The sequence below is a fragment of the Dermacentor silvarum genome, chromosome 7 (assembly GCF_013339745.2).
Source record: "Dermacentor silvarum isolate Dsil-2018 chromosome 7, BIME_Dsil_1.4, whole genome shotgun sequence".
NCBI lineage: Eukaryota > Metazoa > Arthropoda > Arachnida > Ixodida > Ixodidae > Dermacentor > Dermacentor silvarum.
In genome coordinates this window covers 51,493,241-51,520,668 of record NC_051160.1, presented here as the reverse complement: position 1 = coordinate 51,520,668, position 27,428 = coordinate 51,493,241, and the positions used below count along the sequence as shown (strand labels likewise).

The 27,428-nt window shown below is 43.9% G+C and overlaps 1 long non-coding RNA gene across 1 annotated transcript; it reads right to left on the bottom strand.

Moving 5' to 3' along the window:
* Nucleotides 1–1,493: 1,493 nt before the first annotated feature.
* LOC125946499 (uncharacterized) lies at nucleotides 1,494–25,794 on the bottom strand. The gene is made up of 3 exons (XR_007467623.1): nucleotides 25,669–25,794; nucleotides 18,132–18,263; nucleotides 1,494–1,633 (listed from the first exon to the last, which is right to left on the bottom strand). It is a non-coding gene; the product is annotated as an uncharacterized LOC125946499 (long non-coding RNA).
* Nucleotides 25,795–27,428: the final 1,634 nt, after the last annotated feature.

Below are 27,428 nucleotides of genomic sequence, written 5' to 3'. Positions count from 1 at the left end.
TGGATGAGCGGTGGACCATTAGAGTTCCAGAATGGATACCAAGAGAAACGAAGCGCAGCCGAGTTTATTGATACGGAACAGCTGCCAAAGTGTTTCCGCACTGAGGAGAAGGAAGACGACGTGTTCCCGCTTGATATAGCGTCGCCATTTGGGCCTCCGTTAGCTTCCCTGTAAATAAATTGTAGAAAGCCCTGGGCATCAGCTACCCGAGACATTAATTTGGTGGACGCGGACATATATACAGTAGTAGCCGTATTACTGAATGGGCCAAGCGTCATTTGAAAAACGAGAAGCACATCTTCGCGGTTATCTTGGGTATGTGTACCCAACAGTTTCGGTCGGTGCACGGATATATATACATATATATATATAGTGACGTCGCCATGCTTTCATATATAAAAGGGGTGCCGGTCTAGACACTCACTCAGTTCATTATAGGACGGCCATGAGCAGACCACGGACATTGAAGAAACCAGAAGAATAGCGTGCATACAATACTGGACCATGTGTGGTGTTTGATACTGCTTCGCTGGACAATCACTTTTTACAGGGCGGGACGACGGCCAATTTTTCTTGCTACCACATCATGTGATATTGTGAGTGATATTGAGTGATATTGTGAAGAAACATTACGACAAACTCAGAAGCAATATTTTTTCTTACTTGTTTAGAGAGTAACTAGCCTATGCAATGCGGACTTGTACAAATTGTTAAGGACCAGAGACCGCATTTTGTTAAGTCTTTATTGTTGCCCGAAATCTCGTTTTGTTTACGCAACTTGCCGTTCTCATTTTGACTGTCCGAATAACGGCTCTGCCTTTTCGCTCAAAGTCACTTGAAGGTCGCTTACAACGTGAGCTAAAAGCATTTCATGCTGAATAAAAGTAGTATTATCTCACTGGTACGTTAAGAAATGACACATGTTTGCGGGGGAACAAAAGGAAGCAATGTTTACTCAAAATGATCTCGGTGGCCTATCTGCTGCCGCTTTCCTAATTTGCGACACCTTATTCAGCAAGGGCACACAGGTGTGGTTCCTCTCTCATAAATGGTGACAATCAAACCTTGAGACAACTTGATGGTGTCAACGTCATACACGCACGGGTTCTCTTTTTATTCTTTTCCCTAGATAAAAAAAGCTTGCACAGAATGCATGAAGTAAGTGAGCTATAGAAAACAAAATTTATTGTATTGTGTTAGCATGGGGCGAATGCCATTTGTGTAGTGACAACCTAGGTTGCTAATGCAGCGCAGCGTGAAGCAGCGCAGGCTCATATAGTGTGAAACACAAGTAGAACGTTGGGGCTCCTGTCACTTCAATTTCAGTATACAGTAGCCTGTAGGCAATGAATGCATGTTCATTGTGCCAGTGCAACTTGAACCAAGTTCTAATGAAGGAACAGAATGTCGGCATTATAGGCATTATTTCATTACCACCGTAATCAAGGCAGCACAAGCAAGTTAAGGAATGTTGGTTTCCATTTTTTATTTTCATATTCAACACATGGTTTCTTGGGTGGAGCTTCGAGACGTATGCACAATATTTTCTGTGTAAGTCTTCAATGTGGACGTGTTCTGTTATCGTCCACTCTCTCCATAAGTAGTCAATCAAATGGATCTGTATATTTGTGCACTGTGAAAAGGAATACACAAATTTGCAATTAAGACCTGCAGTGACAGACTCTGTGCTGAACATAAAATTGTTACAATAGAAAAAAAGTTTCGTGCTCAATTCAGTACACATTATCATGTACCGTACAAATTCATATAGCACAAGCAATCCTTCACTGGTTCTCGTATTGCTTACAGTTGTACAAACCTTACTGGAGCATTCTCTGTGCAGTAAAATAAACTTAAAAATCGCAACTACTTGTTCACTCGAATAACATTTATTAGCTCCCAGGCTCTCCTGTATTCCTTGACGCACGGTACACTAGCATGGCTGCGTACAATCACCTCTTTGCAGTGCATGGAAATGAAGGTGGAGTAGATTGGTTACGAAAATGTGCTTTAAAACATAACTGTTTATCATTCTTTCAACCTCCGAAAAGTAAGGATGTATGTTCAGCATTGCTGGTGTAGCATTTCATACGTTGTAACCCACCAAGATATTTTTCAACAAGCATTCATTAAATGACATGGTCAATCCGAAGTGTTATAGTACGGCTGAGCTGTGGCTTCCCCGTAGAGTCGCACTGCCATCTTCCCTATTTCTTAAATACTTAAACATGTTCAAGTTAACTCCGCAGCCTGAGTTGTAACACAAAAAATAAACTAGATTAACCGAATATTATTCTCTTAATCACTAGGCACGTGACACATAGTCATGTTATATGCTGTTTTATGTTTAGTGAATTACACAAAGCATTTTTCTCACCCTTACAACCTTGGCTGATGCTGTCCTTTTTTATAATAATCAAACATTAACCTCTCTCAATGCATTGCTGTGAGAAATATTGCTGGCTTCACAGCATCACACAACACGTACGCGGATACGTCATATACATGCCTCTGTATATATCTGTCTATGATATAATTATCACTTCGCAGCACATTTGGTAGGAGAAAAGAATACGCAAGATAATCAAGTTAACTCTGAAAAGCTGATTATTGCCACTATTATATGCAGCAAAGGGAGACTTCAGAATACACAGCTATGGCTTGGATGAATGTTTGCGTATTTGATAAGAAGTACAATTGGGCTAATGTATATTTTTACATATACGAAATGAATAAAAATAGTAAATATCAGATTATGAATAGACATGTGACGACGTACGTACTTGTAGCAGCAATATTTATTCCCATGTAATTAGGTACCACACCTCAACTAGCGCAAAAAAGCTATCTATTGGTTCTGAATGCTAGGCTAGTAACTGCAATATTAAAAAGTACATGAACACTTTATCAACAGCTTTAAAGCCTTGTTACACAAAAGCTTTCCAACGAAAAAATCTCATCTATGAAGAGTTTAGAAAAACGCGCAATAAGTTGTTGGCAAAAAAACATCAAAGTTGTGGAAAAAATAAAGCTGATGAATGACCTACGTGTCGTAGGCACAAGTAAAGGGACTCGATGAAAGGAAAGCAGCACATGCTTGTAGCATAAAAAAATCGATCTGCTGAATAAAGAGGCATGTGGTAGGCTTCTCTGCAAAAAAAAAAAAAGACGTCTAAGGGAATGTTCTGTTTCCAGTATGACTGCAAGATACATTGATCAACGTGCATGCGTTTGGAGCCTACCTGCTCTGTTTCACATGCAAGTCCCTGTCACTTAGCTATTGTTGAAGAATTTCATTCCCTATGATACCACGAAAGCATGCTCTGATCAGGAAAATCGAATAATTGTGTTGTCACATATACATAACATTTAGAAAATGAAGGTACTCTTTTCCATATCATGCAAGTACTCAATAAGTGCAAAACTGCAAAAACAGCAAAATACTTTTGCACAATCCATAACTGGTTATGTCAATATAATTTATATTTCATGCGGCAAAGTGTTACATAAGGCAGATGTAATGAGACATCTGTGATTTAGAGATGCATCATTCTGTCTAGGCACAAGTGTTGTTCAACTGATCAATGTGGGAACAAAGAAATAACAAGCATTGACACCCAGTATGTCATCATGCCACTTGTATTTGAAAAGTAACTATTATTTATGTGGTCAAGCTTGCACTTGACGTGCTTGAATTGGGCATTATGTTAACGTGCCAATATATGTGTACTCCAACTGTAATGAACCGTTGGTTGAAGTTATGACCAGTGTCATGTCATTCCTGTGCATATTTGTGGTTCTGCTACTACTACAAGGCTCAACCCCTGCCCCCGACTTTCAGAGGGCCCTGTAAGAAAAATGTTTCCTTGAACTGGAGTTTATTTATTGCGTACAGCTCAGAGTAAAACATGTGAACAAATGCATTTGGGTTGCTAGCTCGAGGCTAGTTAGGATCCATATCAAAACTATCTATAGGAAGCCAATCAATTAAGATAGCAAACAGATGTTTACTTAACAAAGTAAGCTACAATAAACATTGTACAAAGTAGAGAATACAATGCAAAGAAACTTCAAAATGCTAATGGTATAACTAAACAAAACAAGAAAAGAAAAATGCACCAGAAAGAAGCAAGCGGTGAATGTAATATGTGACATAGGAAATAATATCACGAAAAAACACTTCTATCGCCTAAATTTAGCTGCATGTTTAAGTTCTGTGGGCAGAACGTTCCGCTCTTCTACTACAACACTTAAAATTCTTCGTTTACCATACAAATTACAGGCCTTTGGAACCAGGACATTCCTTTTTAGTCAACTGCTTATACTGCTTCCCGATTTGATAAAGTTGGTCGCAGAGAGTGATTTGTTGGTAACGAGGGTGTTATGCACCTTTACAAGACTTTTAAAATGTAGTAATGAGGTGAACAGTAACATGTTTACTTGTTGAAAGAGTGGCGTTGTGTTAGCATTGTGATCTGAGGAAGTCATAAAGCGGACAGCCCTCTTTTGGAGTTTTATAACTGACTAAATGTGTGAAGGGCCTCGAGATGTAACAGTACGACAAATGGATGTGGAACAAGCCGAAAAAAAATTCGCATAGAGTTTGTGTATCAAAACAATTTCAGCAATTGAGCAGAATATAGTAAGCCTCGTTAAGATTTTTGCAAAGGTTACAGTGAAACAACTCATCTAATACAACCCCTTGAAGGACACCTCAGCAATTTCAAGGGACCCTTCGTCAAGGCCCTATGGGAAATTTTGGTTATACTTTAAAAGTTGTGAAGTGTCTTTGAAGGTGTTCTACGACAAGAATTCTTGAAAACGGTATAATAGTAGCCAAAATAGAAGTAAACCGTGCGTAGTACAAGGAGCTGATCTGTTCTTCGTACTAGCTCTACGTGCTGACCTGCTCTTCGACCAGCACGCAAGGGAACTTTCTTTCTTGCCTACTCCCATATAAGAGACCACGGTTCACCTCCTCCTCTTTTGCGAAACACCTACCGCGCCTTTCTTCTTTTTTAAATTTGTATCATCACAATGACGTAATACGTCTATCTCATATTCGCAAACTGACCTGCTATGACTCCAATTCTGTTTTATGGTTCAAGGTAGATTCGTACGCTCTGTATCCTACTTGTCGTGGTCGTGTTGCCAGCTTTGGACTGTGCCAGTGTCCGAAGCTGCTACCTTGTGGTACCTACTAGGTTCGGCTTGTTTGTTCTGTAGCGAATAGACCTAGCTTGCGTGATGACTATGCTTGGTGTCAAAGTGGCGCGAACCTGTGATTTTTCTTCTAGCGAAACATTGCGGCCAATCAAGCGCTCTAGACAAATGTGGCTACCACTGTACATGTTCCTTTTGGTATTCACCTATAATTTGTGCCACATATGCAGAACAATTTAAAATGTCTATGTATAACTAGATTGTTGGTCCCGACTGATGGTAGCGAAGCAGTTAAATAATGTGTGACGAACATCACGGTAAAGTGAAAGCAAATGGCGCAACAGATATTCAGAATTACCTAACAATATAACCGAAGAAAATAAACGCTTTTTCACAAAGCAGACATGTTGCAAATGTTAAAGCAAGGTGCCAATTAAATGCCCTGGTATAGGTATGTTCATAGGCAAGTAACATTTTATCTGAGAATAAACTTGAAAACAGTAAGAAACAGCTACAACAATTGAAATATTTGACAGCTTAACTGATCACCGGGATCGTTGTCGGCATCATAGTCAACATCAATGCTGCCCCGAAGCAAGTTTAGCCGCGGACCTCAAAATTTCTTGATCTGGCATTGGATACTGCATACCTTATTTAAGGCGTGCAAACGTTTTCTAACCGCATGGAACATCTTCAGGTTGAATTCATTGGACGACACATATTTTACGTTAATAGGACCAATTTTTTAAACGAAGCAGGTGCATGTAGTAAGAAAATACTTTTCCGTACAGTTTCTCGACCGAGATAAATGTATGCAGACAACTATTATACAGAAGTAAAGATGATGAGGGAAATACAGGGAGGTTAAGCCAGCGCTCCGTTTGCTACCCTACACATTGGAAAGGGAGATATATAGACGAGGAAAAAAGAAACAGAAAATTTTTTTAATTGACTCGCCATAGCGGCCCTGCAAAAGTGTATGTCTTGCGAAGCTGTTTCAAAACCACTACATCTGCTGATGGTTGTTAGAAATGTATTTTTAGTTTAGAATAATGCTAGTGATAGTCGCATTTTGGTTGCTGTGGTTCCTCGGGAGCCCTAACTCTGCGTGGCCTATCCGTAGGAGACCTGCAACGGCAGTGTGTAGGGGCGCTGCAATCGGGGTGGTTAAGCCAGCATGGAATTGTGGGAAGTACATGGATTCGCCTAAACTTTCTCCTTGCGCCTTCAAACGGCTACGTGACTTCGTGAATTCGGAATTTTCAACAAAGTATAGTGTAATAAACAAATAAACATTATAAAAATGTTCGATGGCTTAATTCGACCACAGTGTCTCACGTACAGAAACCCGATGTTGAAACCATTACCCCACGGACACATGCATCGAGAAGCAAAATAGACCGCCGTTGTGCATTTCTCGCGCGATAGTCATAAAATATGTGGTTCGGATGCTTGTTTAATGCTTATTTATTATTGAACGGAATGATGTTCTGCATGTTGCATGCCTGATTACAAAAAATGTATGCACTTTTCGCTTATCTCTGCTGAGTGCTTGAAGCGAGCTTCCCCTCCGCCGCAGGTCGGCGCGGTATTGCACTGCCTCCGGAAAGCGGACAGCTTGCGGACACGTCCAAGGAAGGAGAGCGGCGGGCCGTATAATAGCCGAAACCGATTGCGTTTGGCCCCGTGAATTTCTTGCATAGAGCCTTTGAGATGAGGAGGAGATTCACGGACAGAGTAAAGGTTTGGTGCTAGGGCCCGTGCGCGCTCAAGATCAGCACAGGTGAACGCAGGTGATGTGGGACGGACAAGACGCGTAATGACGCGATGGTTCATGCGGCGAGACCTGTTGTGACTGAGCGCTAGAGCTGGCGTAGTGAGCAAGGACCGCTGGCCACAAGTATTTGAAGAAGTCGGGGGGGCGGCAGCTGGAGCCTGGAACGCAGTTCTACCCTGGATCCTTGTTGATAAGGAAATGACGGTCCAGCCGGATGAACCAGACGTTCGGCATGTCGATATAGGATTCCCTGACACCCTACAACCGCGGGACGCTTGCCGGGCCGCGTGAGGCCACGTCACTCTCGCCTTGGTAGAGTCATTACTGGCTAGTGCGTGCGCATGTATGTGAGGACCAAAATTGTATGACTGACGTAATGCGTCGTGGTAACTTGGTATACAGGGTGTTCATTTTTAAGCTTTACGGAATTATTTGGATTTGCCTGTGGCAGGTAGCATAATTCTTATCATTTAGCTGGGTTATTCTATTAGGCGGACATTAGTAGCACAAGAAATCGAAACACGTATTCAAATATTTATTAAAATTTTATTAATAACTTCTCAGTTAATAACTTTACGACACATAATGCAATATACGAATTGTAACCGGTGAGCTTGTCAACCGCATCCACTTGGAATGAATTTTCAGAATGGCACCAGTTTGGAGATACGTATGCGCCATCAAAGTCGCCGTAAAATTGCACTGTTCTTCCACTTACTTTCTGACCAAAATGTTGTTTTAAACATTGAAGCACAAAAATAACTTGAACGATGATGTGTTTTGTCGCACACTTTGGGAAATAATATCTCGAAACTGATGTCCTTGGAAATTCATTTCATGTGGATGCGTCTTGCAAACTCACCGGCGACAATTCGTCAATTGCAATATACGTCGTAAAGTAATTAACTAAGAAGTTCATTAGTCAATTTGTGTTAATATTTGTTTCGATTTCGCGCGCTACTAATGTCGTCCTCGTCGAATAACCCAGCTCAACGATAAGAAGTATGCTACCCGCCACAGGCTATTATTAAAAATTCCGTAAAGCTTAAAAATGCATGTACGAAATGTATGTAATGACATACCATTTATGTAATGTTCATTATTTAACACATTCATGAGATCACAGTCATAAATTAAGTGGCATGACATTATTGGATTGACTGATACGACATCCATTTCTTTACAAGCATTGCATGAATGACATATCATGACATATATGTCATTCTAGATTTAGTATGAATGCATATCATAGCATCTCCGTAAATCAAGCCATGACATGATTCCCATGAATGTCATGACATGCACAACTAGAATGACATATATCGATGTGATTCATGCATGCACAGAATGACATTATTACCACGACGAAAACTGATGCCGACCTCATGGATGAAGAAGTCCACTAATGTGAGACGATGGCTATGTCCTCGTGTTCGTTTTCCTGATGCCGTCCTGGTCGTTGCATTGTGATTACAGCTTCGTAATCAGACCATCGCTTCCGATTCCCGTGTGCTACTTGCGGTTGAACAAGGTGACACGTGGAACGTCCTGGTATTTCGGCTACAGAAGACAGGGTGGTGGTTGCATCCGTTCAAGCAGCGATTTATTCCTGAACGCCGGAGAACAACGCGCCGCCTGCTCAGTTAGCCACGAAGCCCGTACCGGAGATTCACTGCCCTTCTCCTTGTTTCCAGGGCACTATAATAAAAAATTGAGCCGTGTTCTTTCTTGGTACACATGGTGTCCGAGTACGACAACGCTGCATCGAATTCGACTAAGGCAGTGTCATCACGGCTCGGCCAAGGCGACAAGCTTCACCACGCCATTCGTCCGAATTCATATAACAAGACACTTGCTTCAGGTTATGCTACAGTTGCCCGTGTGCTCCACGTGATAGCATGTGCTGCCATCCATGAGAACAGACTGTTTGCGTTTCTTGCAAATCTCGCATATCCGTGCCTCTCGTTTACATAAATTCAATCGTTTGCAGACATCTTGCAATCGTCATTACCGTATTTGTCGCATTGCTGATGTCTTCGCGCTCGTGCACTTTCGCACTGTATATTCGCGTCAAACAAACAAATACTGGATTTACGCAAACACATTATTTAACCTTGTAAGGCTTTGCAGAACCACAAACAGTGCAGCATAGCCAGTTGCCTTCCAAATTCTTCGCATAACAATAACTCTCTCAGTGTGTGGAATTGGCGCAATGTTTTTATAGCTCAATCATCAGCACTTCATATCCAGTCGCCTGCCTTCGCACAGCCATCTCTCTATCTAGGCTATGCACATTCGATACTCCCTTCTAGCTGTAGGAAACTATAAGATGTATGTTCTATCCCTCACGTTGTGCATACATGAAAATTGCATTTTTTTACATCACCGCCAATACATTGGAGTATTGTGAGTGCTCGCATGACGTCGCTCGTCTGCTATTAAGTCCTTGTCTTTCTTATATTTTAAAGCCTTTTCAGCTGGCGCCTCAAGTTGCACCGACGTCACTGGGATATTTGACCTGAAGAGCTAGAGCCCATCACGTTGAGCCAGGTGCGCGTAAACTACAAGCGGGAAAAGTTAAAGCGTAGCGCATACCATTGTTTAAAAAATGATTAGTGTTTTTATTTCTTCATTTGCAAACCGCACAATTCTCTTCCCATTGCTTTATCATGTTGCGGCGCATTCGACAAGTTAAAAATTGTTTCCCGTCAGCACGCGAGGTATTTTATTCTCACCTTGTGTAGCAAAGCTAAGGAAAAGGGACCACATTAAAAAGCTGAATAAAATCTTCTTTGAAAAACTTAAATAAAAAAGGAACCAGCAGCATATGTGAGCACTTCCGGACTCACGAAAGTGACAGTAGCAAATATTTTGTATCGTTTGTCTAAATTCAACATTAAAAGATCTGTTAAATAAAATACACTTCTACTTTAATAAGATATTGTTCACAGTTGGAACCTTTATCGAATTAATTAGTGCATTAGTCATTATCTAAAATGAAATTTTTAAAAAGTGTATCATTAGGGCATTTCTGGACATTCTATTCTCTCAATGAATTTTACCTATCTTTCCATTTATAATTAGTCAATACTGGCCCGTTTACTTCAAGCTCGTTAGAAATAGTAAAGGAGGTACCTTAAAGCTAGTCTAATGGAGTCTAGGAGACACACAGACAGCACCCGTTCCTGGGCTGGCTGTTCTATCCTCAGCCTCATACACTTTTCTGCTAACGCCCTCTTTCCCAGCGGCCGAGGCCAAGCTCACTTCGTCTTTACACTAGTGTCTTCTACCCACTCCTTTTTATTGTATACGTTCTCCTTAATGTTAGCAACCAAGTAAATGTTACTCTTTATTCCGACAACCCAATTCTTTTTTCTGCTGAATACAACATACTAAACTTCATGGCTGATTTTCCGTCCTCCTACTTTGTAATTAACTTGTGCGCTGTCTTCTGAACTGTCTTTGAGTCAAGAAAGCACACACAAATCCCTCCACACTAGACGCATTGCCTGTGGCGGCATCAATAATTTCGGGTAAGTACAGCAAATAATTCGATGCGGAAATCGCAACACCACCAATGAAAATACGGAGCGCAGCAATATGTGAAAAAAAGCGGGCAAGTTTGCACTCGGTCGTGCAAAGCTTAGGCACAGCGAAAGTGTCAATCCTCAAGCCTTTCTGGCTGCTACTGCTAGGTATTAACATTGTTTCTCCTAGGTCTTAACTTGGTTTAACTTAACTACGCATCTAGGAAAGGTATTCTCGAGCGATCATTTTCAAAGTAAGTTCCCTTTCGCTACGTTTCGCGTGACTAGCGCATGATGCGCCGGAGCCTACGAGCGACAGCGTTCCTGGCATGCCACAAACGCAGGCAGGCAGTCAGGAGCCATATCCGTGTCGGGCGAAGCGAGCGCGCACCTGCGCCGGTGGTTACTAGGCAACGCGAGGTGACGTCATCCCTATTGCTTCGGCGCATGTGCGGCTAGGCAACGCGGGCGGCGTTGACAGCTGCTCTGCGCGTTGCCTCGTTGGTGCTGCTACAATTTATTTCTCACTCTCTCTTGCTCTTTTTCTCTTTCCCTTCCTTACCGAGCATTGCGCGCGCAGCACGCGCGCTCTCCTTCACTCTCCTTAACGTCCCATGTCAAGGCAACATGTGCACGGCTCTGATAGGAGGCGAGGTGAGTGTCTCGCCTCCTCTCAGTGACAGATAACGCAGTGACATAGTGATAACTCGCAGTGACATCATAGCTCCGCGACGTCCCGCGACATCAGGCGCCACTTTTTAGGGTTAGCAAGAACAGCTTCTCTGTTAAAAATATTGAGGCACGTACAACGAAACTGTTGCAAGTTCCCTCACCCCTTTGCGCGGAAGAACGCAAGTGAGGATTGGCGCTTGAGGCTGCTGGTCCATGCAAAGCGAGGTTATTACCTATGTTGTCATGTAAATTCAGTTCCTGGCAGCATGTGTATGTGAAATTTCAACTGTTATTACTTCTGATCAGGAACCATGTCGAAAAATAAAAGTGGTGGTGCGCAACATTTTCTAGACGATGCTTTAAAACACCGAGTTCATGAATGAAACATGAAATGACTCCTGGGGCGGGTGGGGCGCCTTAACAATAAGCAAGTGAAATACGCACCAGTAATTTTGCGATTGTAAAACTGTCTAAACAGCAGTGTAATCGTATATGCAGATAGGTTAAAACCCTGTGTATTTTATTTACTACGAACACAATAGTCACTTCAGACATGGTTATTACACCCTTTCATAAATTATTGGTAGTTTCTTGCATTAGGTGCATATTTCCTGTGAAGAAAAATTAAATAAAAATATATGTATACTACAATCGCCGGATTCATTGTCGATTTTCTTCACGTAGTGTAACCAAGGACCAGGGTGGATGCCGTGATTTTTCTCGCTGTGTTGTGACGAAGTTACATTTTTGAAAAGCCTTTATAATTTTATACTGATACTCTGTTCTTGTGTCAGGCATGGGCGCTGCGCCTAATATTAATAAAATCCTCTCAATGCATAAGGAAAGCACAAGACAGGGGTAATTGGGGATCGCAGCGAGAGGTCTTCGTCCAGCAGTCGACATAGATATGGGCTGATGATGATTGCATAAGGAAAGTCTATGCAATATGGCTGATGTACCGTATTATGCTCGCACCTCACAGGTTAATGAAAGGATTATTGTGCTTTCCGCCGCCAAGCTGTCTTCTCCGGCGTGTAGGTACATTGCTCTTCGAAAGTCCATTACTCTGCCGATCCTTAATTTTGCAGCGTAAGCCGTTATGGGCTCATTCCAATAGCCGTTCCGGGTCGCGACGATGCCACCGCGGGCGGCGTCCGCCGCGTAACCGCGGTCGCCGGAAACGCGACAAAAGTACCCGATTACCGCCGGGATGGAACCCGCGCCCGCTGCGTGGGATCCGGATGCTCTACCACTGAGCCACGCAAGCGCTTGCTATCGGGCTGCGGAAAATATCCTATAAGGCAAACGCAGGGTGAGACGACTCGAGCCTCCGCCAGTATGGCGGCGCCATCTAGGTAAGATGCCTGCAAACCATAGAGTTTCATATTACTATAACTAGAGGGCAATGTGGCGCTGCGATCGTTCAACTATCATGGGAATGATGGGAAGTACAGGCTACGGATTGGTATTCTGTTGACTGGCGAACTAGTCTACAGGTATTTTTTGTCAGTTTTGGTTTCGCTAGTTTTGTTCCAAGCGCAGTTGGTACAATCCACAGTGGGGCAGTGCGGCGCAAAACTCTCGAGCTCTCTGTATTTGTTTGGTCGCTCGAAGTAGCGATAGGGTTCTTTATTCTATGGCGATAGCGTGCTGAGCTAGCGGCTGGAACGATGCTTGTGTCGCGGCGCGTTGACGAAGCCCTGACGAGAAAGCGACTGCTGACTGCTTGCATAAAGCATTTTGTTTGCTACATAGTTGCTCTTCTACTGGCTTGACAATCAAATTTGATTGAGGGCTTCATTGCACATTACTCGTTTATGTGTTCATTGAAATGGTTGTTTCAGGACATTTGAGAACACAAACTTACTTGTGGTAGGAAAGGTTGCTGCTTCCTGGCTGTAGTCTGCTGTCGCAAAACGGGTAAGCGCAAAGCCACGACATAACAGTTGCTGGCGCGCACTTCAGAAGAAGTGGTACGTCAACATAAAATATAGTGAAGCATGCTCGTAAGAGGCCACAAGCGTCCAAGATAGCACTGCAGCAGATGTGTTTAAAAGTACTCGAAGACGTTCATCAATCGTGACAGCCGATGCAGCCTTTCAAAAGAGCGAGAGAGTCGCAAGTGCGTCTGCGCAGACGCAAGTGCGTCTGCGAGAAAAATTCACTTTCCTCGCGTTCGCAGCGAGCAGGCATCGTAGCAGACGACACTTGTAACATTTCTCTCAAAGGCGCAACACTTTTCTCATAATACAAAAATTTAATTCCCACAAATATTTGATGAGTATATTTATATAAGCACATGCACGGTTGTTATTGCTGTTGTGAAAGTAAATAAATAATTATTCAATGGCGCTAAATCAGGCAGAACGATGCATACCCTGGTGGTAAACCATGCTTCAATCTCAAAGTCATACAAACTTTATTCAATGTATTATGCATTATATAAAACACAACATAAATAAAATTAATTTTTGCACGAAAATGTTTTAATACAGCTTCGTTTACTGCGCCGCATGCAAACGCCACCAGTTTCAAGACAGAAGTCAATCCGAAGCCTGTACTTCCCATCATTCCCATGTAGGTTGAGGTGACGTTCAGGAGAACCCCCGTAGACACTAGCGCCACTTTTCCCTCTAGGTTTTTTATTTAGAAACTCTATGCTGCAAACGCAGCGTCCGCAGGCGCAGACCACGATATACGATTCAGACGAGGCGCGCAGTCAACGCGCTCCCCAGCTGCCGAGCCTCCGCCAGTATGGTGGCGTCATCTAGGTAAGATGCCTGCAAACGCAGCGTCCGTAGGCGCAGACCACGATATACGATTCAGACGAGGCGCGCCGTCAACGAGCTCCCCAGCTGCCGAGCCTCCGCCAGTATGGTGGCGCCATTTAGTGAAGGTGCCGGCAAACGCAGCGTCCGTAGGCGCAGACAACGATATACGATTCAGACGAGGTGCGCAGTCAACGCGCTCCCCAGCTGCCGAGCCTCCGCCAGTATGGTGGCGCCATCTAGGTAAGATGCCTGCAAACGCAGCGTCCGTAGGCGCAGACCACGATATACGATTCAGACTAGGCGCGCAGTCAACGCGCTCCCCAGCTGCCGAGCCTCCGCCAGTATGGTGGCGCCATCTAGGTAAGATTCCTGCAAACGCAGCGTCCGTAGGCGCAGACCACGATATACGATTCAGACGAGGCGCGCCGTCAACGAGCTCCCCAGCTGCCGAGCCTCCGCCAGTATGGTGGCGCCATCTAGGTAAGATGCCTGCAAACGCAGCGTCCGTAGGCGCAGACCACGATATACGATTCAGACGAGGCGCGCAGTCAACGCGCTCCCCAGCTGCCGAGCCTCCGCCAGTATGGTGGCGCCATCTATGTAAGATGCCTGCAAACGCAGTGTCCGTAGGCGCAGACAACGATATACGATTCAGACGAGGCGCGCCGTCAACGAGCTCCCCAGCTGCCGAGCCTCCGCCAGTATGGTGGCGCCATTTAGTGAAGGTGCCGGCAAACGCGGTGCGCCCAACATGTAAGTTGCCGTTGTAAGACTTGATCGGGCAGCAACACTCCATTTCCTAGTAGGTACAGCGTTTGACCGCTGGCACCACGCTGCGCCGCTCGCGCGTACCGCGTTTCTAGGTGGTTCCGTTCACCGAGGGCGCTCGAACGAAATCATATGGTTTGCACGAATGCAACCCTGGGAAGCGGGGCTGTATGGCCGAGTGGTTACGGCGCTCGCTTCGGGATCTTGCGCACGCCGGTTCGAAACCCGCTCTGCCTACATTTTTTTTAACACGAAAGTGTTTTATTCCGGGGTCCACCAAGACTTCAGTGACGTATTTCCGTCACGGAAATACGTCAGCTTACAATGTACACGAACATAATACAAAGAAAGAAACCAGAAGAAAAAGTTCCACAAACATGCAAAATTTGGAAATCGAACCCACAACCTCTCGGTCCGCGACGATAGATCGCCGAGCGTTTAACCCATTGCGCCACAAACGCAATTGCAGAGAGCTACACAGACGCCCCTTATATATCTAACACTCCTCCGTGTACCCGCGCTCTTGCTCGGGGCGGTGCCGCCGCCTACGAGCAGAAAAGAGAAGTACTGCATTATGACACTAACGCGCACCGACAGTGAACGCTTCGGTGGTCTCAGCAGTACGACTATAGTGCCTAGAATATACTTACTAGTGTGCCGACCGCCGGGCGTTTCTAATGGGAGACGCTGGCACCGCCGGTGATGCCTTCCGCCGGAGGCCACCAGACGGCGACACTGTTTGGGACCGTGCTAACCGAGCGGCGCATCGCGCGTCGCTTGCGCTTCGGATGCACTTTGGATGCGCGTTCGTAAGCGCAGTCGGTTGCGGCGCGTTGTAGCTTTCAAGCAAGTAGCATGTGGTGCCTCCGCATGTCATTGAAGACACGTTTCACTTTCGTGTTCTATACCGATTCCTATATAAGAGGGATCAACCATTTTTTTTCTTAATATCGCGCTTTTCGCTTTTTTTTCTCTCTCTCTGTTTGCCAGCGCGGTCGCTTGAACCCCGGCGCCACGGCGGCAGCCGTGGTGCCGGGCGCCGACGCGAAGCGGCGGTTGTTGGGGTGTTGCGGAGCGCAGCGTCGCAACACCCCAAATAAAAAAATACTGCTCCAGTCAGGTAGACTGCTCCCTCCCTGATAGTGAGATTATATTTGGATCATCAAAACAGTGATGCGTTTATAATACCACCGATCCCAACAGCAGGCTAAGTCACCACCAGCCCAGCGTTTTCTCCGTCAACGCCTCCTCCGTTCCAACGGCGGCGGCTCGAAACTTGGTACGCGCGAGTGGCGCAGCGTGGCGCCAGCGGTCAAACGCTGTACCTACTAGCAAATGGAAATACGCGATCGGGCTCAGCAGACTGTTGTGCAGACAGCATTACAAGCCGCAGCTCGCCGTCGACGCCGGGCGGACAGTTCAGATCGTTCTCGTGCAAACCAGGCGAACAGACTGCCGCGAAGACCCTGTTGTGCGTGGTGCCCAAATTGGAGCTACTCTTGAGCCGCTCCACCAGCTTACGCTGTGACTGTGCTGCGTGTGCCGCGCATGCCTGTGACTTTTTATTGCAACTTCCAGGATAAGCAGCCGCAAGTGTATATAGTGTTGGTAGTTGGGTGATATGCGGCGAGTGTGAGGGTCAGTATGTGGGGGTTAGGCGGGAGTACCAGTGAGGCTTGTAGGGAAGCGGCTGTTTTCTTCACCGCCCAGCGTTCAATCTCTACTTATTGAGCACGCACTACCACACGGCGGGGTAGCAAGACAATAGCACGGGTCTCCTCCTCTACGCCGTCATGACTACGCGTTGCGGCCTGCGCGGAGGAGCCCATACATGCCCTGGGCGCATTATATTGGAAGTCATTAACTGCCGTTCCCTCGACGAAAGGAGGGCATTCTCGAGAATGCTGATTAGGCCGTTGGCATTATGCGCACTGCCTGTTTACGCCGCGCATCATCCTGTAGGTCAAGTTGTCCAGTCCTATAGACGACGAAAAGTTGAAACTTTGAAATAAAGGGCAGCAATAAATGTTCGCTCTTAAAGAAGCACGCGCCAGCAATGTGACAGTCCGTAGTCGTGGTAACCAGCTACACCTTTTTATGCTTGGCTTTCGGCGCGCGACACAGTGCTTATTTAGGTATTAGGTGAATGTATACTACAATTTATACACCAATAAACTTCAAATATTCGTTCTTGTGATTTTCTGTTAGTAGGTTATCGCTTTGAAAACTATGCCTTTTTGGGTGAAATATACTATTTTAAAAGATAAATATTATCATAATCACATTCCTCCTATCTCAATGTCTGTCAAAGGTGCATCGACTAAGCTTACCAAAAACACGACTAAAATGTTGGCTAGTGTTTGCTTGTCATAAATATAAATCTATAATCATGCACTTTTTAGTATTACATTGATTAAATTTGGGTTCTGTAAGAATCTGCTTGAGATATCTGCGACACGTTTTCTGGTACTCTGTAATTCGTGTGGTGCACAAGCCATTGAAGAAGTGTAGTGACGCTGCTTTTCCTTCTCGCCTGTCACAGTTTTGTACGAGCTGCAATAAACTGATTGATCCCTGACGTCTAGATATGTGAGTTGTGTTAGGCCCATCTTCAACACTGCCGTTAACGTCTAGTTTGTGAAACTAACGCTGTTCGCGGGAACACGACGATAAACAACTGCGCACCGATTCACCGCCACTTTGCGTAGAACAAATTCAATCCGATGCACGCTGCGTAACCATCGTCCCTCCATGATTGGTGGCAGTAATGCCATTATTAACAGAGCATTTGCGGATCGCAGTACCTTGCACTTATGTTGAAGTGAAATCGTTGTGTAAAAGCGAAGTACTTAGCGTGCTTGCCGTCCCAGTGAATATTGCAACCATAAAATAAAGTGTGAATGAACTGGCCTCAAAGCTAACGTGTAGAAAAAAGAACCTGGACTGTCATTATAGGCCGGATTTTGCTCTCATCTGCCTTACGGACGAAAATATTGTACATGCAAGTAAGTTAATGAGGAGCAGAATCTTTTCAAAATTAGGTGAGGTGGTAGAGCCTGCGAGATAACGGAAGCTTCATTTAAACAATGTACATATCGCAATCATGGATTCTGCGTGTTATTTTTCTTGTTCTTGTTTCCTTTTCTTTGTGGTTAGCAAGAGGCTTTAGGGCTTTCAATGTGTTGGCCTGAACGAAGACCCAGACGCTTCAACTAAAGGAAACATTTTCTTCTTCGTTGCACTTGTTATAATCCGCGCTAACCATCACACATGCCCATTATAGTTTATCCAATCAATTTTCCCCCGTAACGTCCTCCCTAAAACTGTTATTGGTGCTACCAGATGCCCCTCTGTGACATTGTCCTAGCTACTACTGTATCACTGTGCTTCATATCTGCAAAAACGTTTTTCGCTAGAGCGAAGAAAGAATGAACAGAAGCAGACGCAACTAACCGCATTCGCACATGCATATTCCACTTGTCCATCCTGTTACCGAACACTCGATGGTATAGTCAGACTGGGGCTTAGGGCACTCACTTAGCGGCCAACCAACCTGTCTGTTATCGCAGGGTGTACCTTCGGGCACTAAGAAGAGAAAAAAAATGGAAATGATAACAAGTAGAAAATGAGACAAAAAAAATAAACGCATTTGAGGCCTAATGTCGCTTCAACAGTGAAGAGGCAGACGGAGGACGGACAGAAAAACGAAGACAAGCACTGATTGTAAACTTATATTTATTTCAGCAGAGACAACTGCGTTGTTAAAACATGGATCACCATCTAGCCCGTTCCCAAATTTTGTTGCGGACCTTAAACTACTCTTAAATTTTAATATTGAATAGAACAACACAAAAGAATTGTACAACAGAATACAGAAACATTTAAAAAGATATGAATAGATAAACCGTTACCACGTTTCAACACGTGAAATACATAAGCTTGGGTATGTATGAGTATGTATACATATGTGGAGATGTTATCGTTTGTGGCAAGCTTTGGTCTCTCGCTAGGTTCATTTCGAAAATATGTCACGCACGCAGGAAAACATAATCACATAGAAGAGTGCGCAGAAAGCTGCAAAATTTACATAGGGTAAGACATGCATAAAATCAACAAGACAATTTTGGCAAGGTGTTCTATAGCGTAATAAATATCAAAAGATACACAAAGGTGGCATGCACTAGAGGAATAGAATAGAGCAGAATGTAGGAACAGAATACGCCACAATCAACACATTCTCGAATATGTTTCTATGTTGCGTAGCTGAACCAAAAGATAAAGGTGGGGCAAAACGCAGAAGCCGCTGAATGTGCATATCCACAGTTGCCATGTCATCTACTGTGAAATGAGTGTACTTTAAAATAGAGCTTTGACATCTATAAATGTTTTCTTTTTGAGTACAACACGATCTCTTAGCCTCAGCAAGTGAACCACAATGGAGGGTAGAAAACGAGGAGTTGAACGTAGTAATGCAGTAATTAGCCACACTAGCTACACGTAATGCTTTTTGTATCTCAAGCACCATGCAGATAAAAAATAAACAAGCGGCGTCGGCGAGAGCACAAGGGTGTAACCGGGATTTGAATAACGAGGCCAAGTCTGTGTTCCTAAAAGTGTTTCGTTGGATATAAGTTGGTCCTTCTGGTGACAGTACCTTCGTTCGTTCTTGTTTAATCCGACCTTTGTTTTGCTCCTGGTCTCATAGGCCACAGTCACGTAAGTGCCCACGTAAGTGACTTTGGTCGCACTCTTAGCGTAGCAGGTTTTTTGCAAAGAGACTGTGTACGGAGGGCGCAGCTTATAAATATAGCGAATTCTATCCCTGTTCTGTTGACTACTACACAATAAAAAAATTTCAACATCAATGTCTTCATGCATATACATCACCAAAGGTATTAAGATGATAGCCTTAGATGACTCACGCGTCGAAAAATCTGATTTCCGGCGTTATGGCAGTAAAATTGAGTGCACCGAAAAGTGTTAAAAAAGACACACTACCATTGACAAGAGTCAAACCCATGACTTTTGGTATATATAACCCATACCCCGCCAAGCATTTTTACATAGCCCATGCGGTTCTTATTTTTTTATCCTGCTGTATCAGTGGATATTTTATGCTATAGTACATCAAAGGCTGTTTTTCTTCACTGTTTGCTCACAATTCAGCATTTGTCAACACTACATAAATTCCTTAGATTGTTATTGTCAGGCAACGGTCTAAGATATATGCTCTTCAGGTGAGGACATTCGCGAGACGCGATCGACCAGATAAAGTAGCAAAGGCACGCGCCGATCGGCCCAGTGACGGCAGCGGATACCTATCGGCGGTACGACGCAACTTCAAGACAGAAAAGGTTTTCGCTGGTTTATTCTCCCATTGTTATCGCAACCAGCGCTTGGCGGGAAATCCAAAATGATTGAGTGACGCGCGAAAGTAGGTCATCGGGGTGAGAGTGGAGTGTGGTGGAGAGGGCATGCGCGCGTTCCTTGTCCGCGCAAGCTCTCGCCTGCGTTCTCACAGAAGTTACGTCGTTCTGCCGACAGGTATCCGCTGCCGTCACCGGGTCGATAGACACGCGCTGTTGCTACTTCATCTGGTCCATCGCGTCTCGCAAGCAAGCCGTGAAGTGTCCCCTCTTAAAGAGTACATTTCTTACACCATGGTCCACGCGGACGGACGTGCTATTCTACTCATGGCCAGCACTGCCCTACCGGTACTCAGTCCTGGCCGCTCTCTTTTTTTTTCTGGTTGGCTCGAGATATGTATTAAGCTACACTGAAACTGGTTCTCCGTAGTCGGCTTCTTGAGATTCATAATTCATCAAGTATTCATAAATGTATGTGTCTGCCAAAGTGCGGATAGATTTGTCACACTGGTTCACCATTGGTACCCTGTAGTGAAAGAGCGAAAAAGTCTTGAAATATTTGCTCCAACTGCAGTAAGAAATTTTCCTGACAAGGTATTTGTGGGTTTAATACAAGGTATTTGTGGGAACCCTCGATATTTGGTTGCAGTTCATTAAGGAAGTGTTAATTAAGACAAAGTAATTAAGGTACATATAATTAGGATATATTTATTAAGGCACTCGAACCCAAGACCTTTGGTAGGAGTCGAAACCATCACCTTTTATGTTAATCATCATCATCACCATCGTCATCCTATATTTATGTCCACTGCAGGACGAAGGCCTCTCCCTGCGATCTCCAATTATCCCTGTCTTGCGCTAGCTGATTCCAACTTGCGCCTACAAATGTCCTAACTTCATTGCCCCACCTAGTTTTCTGCCGTCCTCGACTGCGCTTCCCTTTACTTGGTATCTATTCCGTAACTCTAATGGTCCACCTGTTATCTATCCTACTGATTACATGGCCTGCCCAGCTCCAATTTTTTCACCTAATGTCAACTAGAATATCGGCTATTCCCGTATGTTCTCTGATCCACGCCGCTCTCTTCCTGTCTTTCAACGTTAAGCCTAACATTTTTCGTTCCATCACTCTTTGTGTGGTCCTTAACTTGTTTTCGAGCTTCTTCGTTAACCTGCAAGTTTGCGCACCATATTTAGCATCGTAGAATGAAATGATTGCACCTTTTTCTATTCAACGACAGTGATAAGCTCCCAGCCAGGATTTCGCAATGCCTGCCGTATGCACTCCAACCTAATTTTATTCTTCTGTAAATGTCCTTCTCATGATCAGGGTCCCCTGTGAATAATTGACCTAGATAAATATACTGGTTTACAGACTCTACAGGCCGAGTGGCCATCCTGAATTGTTGTTCCCTTGCCAGGCTATTGAACAACAACTTTGTTTTCTGCACATTCGTCGTCAAACCCGCTCGTACACTTTCTCGGTTGAAGTCCTTAGTCATTTGTTGTTATTTGTCACCATTGTTGCTGAATCGGACTATTCAGCAATATTCCATTGGTGTTAATGTAGTGGAGTAAATTATTGCCCAGTTAATTGACGTAGATTAAATTAGGGCACTCGGGCCCACGACTTTTGGTAGGAGTCGTTCCCTCGACTTTTGGTGAGAGTCGAACCCACAACCTTTGTTGTTATTTAGGGCAACGTTAATTAAGAGAGAGGTAATAAGAGCAGTCTAGCCCACGACCTTTGGTGGGAGTCGAATGCTCATCCTTTCGTCGGAGCCAAACCAGCTACCTTGGGTGTTAATTAGAGCGAACATAATTAAGCACAGTAAATTAAGGTGGAGGTAATTAAGACACTCGAAACCACAAATTTTGGTGGGAGAAAACAAGTAATAGGAAAAAACAACGCATTCGAATGATAATGTGAAGTAATTGAAGGAATGCTCGCGAGCGCGCAGGCTTTCGCCTTCATCCCCTTTATTGTAAGAGTGACTGTCAACTTTTTTTACACGACATTCATGACACTGTTTATCCTTTATATGTAATCGTTGTACCATGTCAAGAATGCTTTTTCTGAGCGCTAAGTGCAGGCGATTGTGGGAGCCATGAAGGCTGTGCTGAACTGAAAGAATTAGCTCGTGTAACTCGATCACATAGTCGCTTTCTTCACTACCAACAGCGAGTATCTTCAGCAGGCATTTTGGGATAAGGGACGATGTAATATAAAGCTATTCGAAACTATTTCCACTTCATAGAAACAGTTCAAAAATTGGTGAAAAATGTTTCGGGCAACTTCACTTTGCCTGTCTGTCACGCGATGTCACCGAAACGACGAGAACATCCATGTATGACGTGTAACCACTGATTATGTATGAGTAGACCAAATAAAACAAAGATCCAATGACACCTAAGCATCTCTTATGAGTAGAGAATGCGAAAGCATTAATGCCCAATTGAACATCGCTAGCAGTTCTTTTCATGAACACCTCGCGCGCCAGCGAGCGCGTTGACATGCTTGACGCGTTTTGATTTGGCCTTGCCGAGACGCAGTTAGAACGCAGACGAGAGCTTGCGCGGAAAAGGGACGCGCGGATAACACAGGATTCGGGAGCGAGAGCAAGGGTGACTTGGCATCGTGGCAATGCCCTCTCCCGTCACGCGACACCTGGCGCGACACCTCATCCTATTGTAACTTCTAAGCTAATACCACCAGAAGAAGTAATCATAATAGCAAAGAGAGTGCCCTTCTCCTAGGTGTCAGCCGTGAGATATCTAAAACCTCGGCAAGTTCAGATCAAAATCACACGTTGCACTTGCATGTCTTTACTGACGTTAACTCAATGTTCGAGCTCAAAAACGCAGCCGATCACCATTAAATTGTGCATCTTCATTATCGCCCCCAAATAAGAACAAGAAGTCTCCGCCTAATAAGGTCCTCAAGGAGATATTTTGGAGAAGGTTGTTACTTGTGCAATACTATCTCCACCATAAGATCTTTAAAAGTATTATAGTGGTACTGTCGTTGAATTTTTGCAGTTTCCACATATTTATTGTGTCTTACTGCTCAATTAAATCCGGATATAATCATTTTACAAGAAATTTGGTTAGCCTCACAAAAAAGTTTTCATCTCAGAAATTATCGCTCTCTTCTTTTAGATCGGTCTACAAGAAGTGGTGGTAAATTGCGCATTTGCTTACTCTTTAAAGGTCCCGTAGGAAAGCTGAATTTGAGGTTCCTACAGTTAAAGATAAATTCTCTTCGCTCTGATGGAATGATGATTAATCGCGAGATTATAGAAGAAGAAAGGCCGCCTGGATGAAATCAATACATAACTAATGTCCTCATAATTGGTCAGTCTATATTCGCTTCAGGTACATTTCACACACATAGCCCCGTACGCATATATATAAGGTCCCCCGCACCAACCAGAATTTGCCACAAAGCTGAGATAGCATTGAAACTTAAGTCCCCTGAATTCGAAATTCTAGTAGTAGACTTAAGTCTACCTTCATGTCTTTCATTTTTCAACGCGAATGTATACTATCTTTCATGGGTTAATGATACACGGCCTCTAGATAGTGTAATCTCAACTAGCGGAAATTATGTCATATTGGCGGGTGACTTGCAACTCTCATAATCTGGCATGGGGTTTAAAAACACATCCTTGTGGTACTCGACTATGACATTGGCCACAGGGCAATAATCTCTTATGTCAAAATTCTGAACATCCAACTTTTGTTAGAGGTTTAGCCGCTTCTACTCCAGATTTTACATTCTCAGGGTGAGGTCTTCGCGTATCCTCTTGGTCGACTGTTGACTATGCTACAAATAGTGACCACATTCCGGTGATATTTGAAATAATGTGCCCAGTGACATTCTTAATACCTTAGGCGCGAACATACATAAATTACAGTAAATTTCAAAGTAATTTGCAGTCATCATTGACTACTCCATCTGAAGCGAATTCTAAGCAAAACACATTAAGCATTTGCTTACTCTTTAAATGTCCCGCAGGAAAGCTTAATTTGAGGTTCACACAGTTAAAGATAAATTCTCTTTCCTGTTATGGAATGATGATTATTCGCGAGATTATAAAAGAAGAAAGGCGGTCTTCCAGGCAGGCGACCTGCCTGGAAGAAATTAATACATAACCAATGCCCTCACAATTGGTCAGTCGATATTCGCTTCAGGTACATTTCACACACATAACCCCGTACACACACACACATATATATATATATATATATATATATATATATATATATATATATATATATAAGATCCCCCGTACATATACATATAAGAACACACATATATATAGCCCGCACACTTGATTACAAGTAAAACTGCATATGCATAATGGCTTACCGAAAATATAATTAAAATCTTCGCAAAAAGCACAAGCCTAAGACGGCACACCACGTACAGCTGAATATAGAAATAACCGTTCATTTTTGGCCAAAGCGACTGATGGTTTACGAAAGCAGTTGTCCTTTGGAATAGTCATGACTTCAATGATCGGTCAGTATGCTATTATGTGTCTTTCGCTATTATTACCGTCTCTTCAAATACGGGTGCGCAGCCGCATTGATTGCAATGTAAACGAGGAAAACCCTCTTTCCCTTTCTGCACCTTGAGTCAATGTTTCTGCAGTTTCACATTCAAGCATCTGCCGGTTTGCCCGAAGTACCTTTGTACACCGGAGAGGCGCATGTAATGAATACGACCGGATCCGTTACAGGCATAAGTAGCGTACAAGGTAGATAGAACTTTTGAGGAATATAAAAATTATTAAAGAGGTGTATACCAAAAATGCTAGCAGGCAAAACATCTACAGCATACCTGAGTAATTCAAGCAGTCTAGCTGGCTATTTGTCACCACCCGTTTCAACGGGGACACCTATAAATCATCATCATCATCAACGTTGAAAAATAATCACTGAATGCCCAGCCCGCAATTGTGGTCCCGCGGATACAGCATCGCTTTGCTGTTATCTTGGTTTGAGGTTTGAAACTGACCAATACTGAAGTTTTTGAATTATTTTTTTCACAGTAACCACGTAGCAAAGAGGTAAAAACTAAATACAAACTGTAAAGTACGGGAAGTAGGCTAAGAAATATTCGCAATAAAAAGTGCCGACTACCTAATGAAAAACGGCTTCATAGACTGCACATCTGAAGCAGGTGATCGTTGCATGCATGCGAGCCTTCGCAGGCAACAGAAGTGCCGTGTTTGTAGCGGCACGCGCTTGTCATCAGCAGTATACCATTAGTGTCATATGCTCGGGTGACTGCTGCACTTTCGACATTGACATGGCCTAATGGCTTGAAACGCACGACCGTTCACCGAGATTTGACGCATACCGTGAGATGAACGGGGCACTTCACGTGTGACAAGCAAGTTGATTTTGATCTGTCATGATCAAGAAAAAATTACCGCTAGCTGTGCTGGGAAATGTCGCTGGCAAGTGCGACAAATCTTGCCCCGTAGATTCCGAATACCAAGTTGATTGTAAGCGTTTTAAAAATTACTCTGTTACGGAGCTGCAAACATTTGACATTTCCAATGAATGCACTGGAATGTGAGTTATGCATAGAATGTTATAAAAAATGTACTTACCACATTTTTCTTTTATGTGAACTTTCTCTGATGTCAGGCGCACTTCTGAATAGAGAGTTAGGCAGCACGGTTTCGTACCATTTGGGCAAAACTTATCCTTTTCCGTGCAGATTTCGTCTTCACTGGAGTGTGTTCCACCACACTGGAATAAAGCAAGAACGTGATAAAACTTATAATGTAAAATTTATGTATTACACTGCTACTATTTCAGACGCTTCAAGAGCGTTCGCAGAGCAAATTACATCTTTGCATCTCAGAAATGTGCAGAAACGGCACTTTAATTATGGTGCTTGCGAGCAGACACGCTGACGCCTTTGCAAACTCGTAATATAGGTGAATCAAAAATATGATGAGCTTTCTATTAACATACCATACTGAAATGTGTAAGCAATGTATAAACTAGGCCAAGTGCCATGTACTTAAGGACAGTGTCAAACAGCGTATCAAGGTTTGAACTGATTTGCTTGTATGCGATTTTGTTCAAGCTGCATCGGCCTTCCCCCAGTAGTACTGGACGTATTCAGCTACTATGAAGCTGGACTCTCGCTTTGTCATGCGATATTGCCATACTCTAGATTATGACAGGTCGGCAAAGGCAACTGGGACGTTGTACAGGAAGATTGTTACCAAATACAACACATTACGTTTTAAAACTGCTCACTAAAGTAGAAATCAATAGTACATATCTAATTTCTTTTGCTATGATAGAGGTACACTCTATACATTCTGCTCTGCGCGTGAAACATTATATTACGTTTTATCTATCGTGCACCGTTATACTGAGCAAGAGTCAGCTAGCTTGTGAGTCGACATTCTCTGGTTCTACGTTTGCACAAGAAAACAAGGGCGCTATCTTATGTTCGAAGCGTGTGACATCGTAGAGCTGATTTTATATTGGTACAACAAAGGTAGTACTGCAATTTCGCTCTTTTTACCAGAGTATTGGCAACCTGAATCTAAGTACAAGATGAAGCCAGATGCCCCGGTTAAAAAAAAAGCATTTTAAGGAACGGCAGAAAGTCACAGATTGGTGCAAGCAGACGTCTGGTGTTTTGCGAAAGCCTTAAGTAATAAGGCTATTTATAAATAATCGGTAGCCAGCTGTCAGGTGTGACAAGCGCAAGTAAAGAAAGCGGAAGAGATACGAACGACCAAACAAACGAGCGAACGAAAGCACGCAAGAAGACATTCGAAAAAGGAAGAAGTGAAGGGAGCGCGTGGAGACGCCATCTTGGAGACGGGGCGCGCGCCTGGCAGGACGTGGTGGCCAGGGCGCAGCGTTCCAGGCGAAGACGGCCGCAGAACGCCACTCTGGGTCCTGCCCGAGTACCTTGGCGAACCAGCGACGTCCCACGCGAGTACCAGGCTCGGCGAGCAGCTGCCGCCGGCTCCGGAACTATACGGCTGGCTTACGGCTGGCTTCCCGTCTGGCCTCATCCACATCAGACATGAAGCGAGAGATAGGCGATTGCGGACCACGTGAGTCAACGTGGCACCAAGGGCTTTGAGCAGTTCGCTATGGTGAATAGGTTTGTTTTGGCATACTTGAGATATACTTGAGAACACTTAAGAGATAAGCATGTTTGGGGATAGCATGCTACTGATGCCTATACGTAGTGTATGGAGCTTCTTGTGAGAAGTAATCTTCCGCGAGCACTCGCAGAATACAACAGTGCCTTGTGACTGATCCTGTTGTTGACATTGACGCGTTGTTCCGACTCATTGAAAACTTAACTGATGTGCGCGTTGGTGCGGTGAAG